We start from the raw sequence: 1,613 nt of genomic DNA, 5'->3' as shown, positions 1-1,613 counted from the left end.
AAAGAAAGAAAGAAAGAAAGCAAGCAAAAGATTGAAAGCCATTGTTTGAGAAAGGGAGTTAAGGGACATTTTCATTAATGGATGGCTAACACGTTTGCTGTTCATATGGACTTACTATTTCTGAATAGGGAATAGATAATGAGATTGAGAAAATAATATATGTCACCTTCTATCTTAACATGTTTATTCTTTTTGCTTTGGCTAAACATTCCTGTTATTGGTTGTGCTACTTAATTCATCCCACTGGCCTTGTAATTATGGGACATCTCTCCGTAACATTAGGAGCAAGTTTTTCAGCATTGCGAGAATTTAATGGTGATTTGAATTTTCACCTTGTGTCTCCTATATTTTTTTCAAAGCCATTTTAGTAGGAGACACTGAATTATGGATTTTCATTAGGAACCATTTAAATTAAGTTCCCCAGCCTATTATATATTTCAGAAATAAAATCTCTTTCCCAGGTTCTTTAGTTCTATTTTGGTCTAAAGAACAAATTTTTAAATGATGTGTTCTAGATATATTGTCTCTAAATTTTAATACTATCCAGCCAGAATTTAGAATGATTTTTCTTCCTCTTTCTTTCTTAGTGCCGGATGAATTTCCTTTGTATATTCTTCTGAAGTCTCTAATTAATCTTTGCCTTTTGCATTAGAAAACAGAAAGTTCAAAGTAGTATCTAGAAATTAAATCCAAAAGGTCTTCGTTTTCCAATAGAATATCGTTTTAAGAAAACTTCACATTTGCCCTAAGGAAAATAGTCTCTTCTGCAAAGTTTATTTTATTTTTTAAGTGTAATCTGTTTCCTTATCAGAGCACAGGAGAATCTAAAAGTACATTTTCTGTAAAAAGAAAAACACTAAAAAGTAGTTTATTTACAAAAGCAAAATAAAAATGGGTTTCACTTGTATAATATTCATGAAAGTCTATGAAATAAATAGAATGATTTATCCTGAAGTATCTTTTCTGCTACAGAAGAAAAGTAGGAACACATCAATTCATGTATACCCTCCCTTCTGTCATCAAATTCATAACCATCCAGATGTATATTCTATCTGTTAAAGGAAATACAAAAATTATAAAGCTGATGGCCAGATAAGTAGACGTAGCTCTTATCACTTTCTTTTTTGGTGAGCTCCTATTTTATGGTTTAGTTTAATCAAAGGATCTAGAGAAAAAGAACGAATGTGATTCTGAAACTCAAATAGCAAACATCCAAGCTCTGTCGTTTTAAGCCAGTTATTAATCAACTAGGGGCCCGGAGCACGAAATTCGTGCACTTGGTGTGTGTGCGGGGGGGTGTCCCTCAGCCCAGCCTGCCCCCTCTCACATACTGGGAGCCCTCAGGCGTTGACCCCCATCACCCTGCCTGGGCAGGGGACCCTCATTTCCCCCCATCACTGGTTCTGCCCCCAGCCCAGGCCTGATGCTTCTGGCCCAGGCATCAGGCCTGGGCAGGGGACCCCCAGACCCCTCCGATTGCTAGCTCTGCCCCTTGCCCAGGCTTGATGCCTTGGCCAGAGGGGTAAACCCCCATCACCCTCCAATCACCTGATCGGCTCCTTGCCCAGGCCTGACGCCTCTGCCAGAGGTGTCAGGCTTGGTCAGGGGACCCC

This window comes from Myotis davidii, unplaced genomic scaffold, assembly GCF_000327345.1.
Source record: "Myotis davidii unplaced genomic scaffold, ASM32734v1 scaffold560, whole genome shotgun sequence".
NCBI lineage: Eukaryota > Metazoa > Chordata > Mammalia > Chiroptera > Vespertilionidae > Myotis > Myotis davidii.
This window is presented reverse-complemented; position numbering follows the sequence as displayed.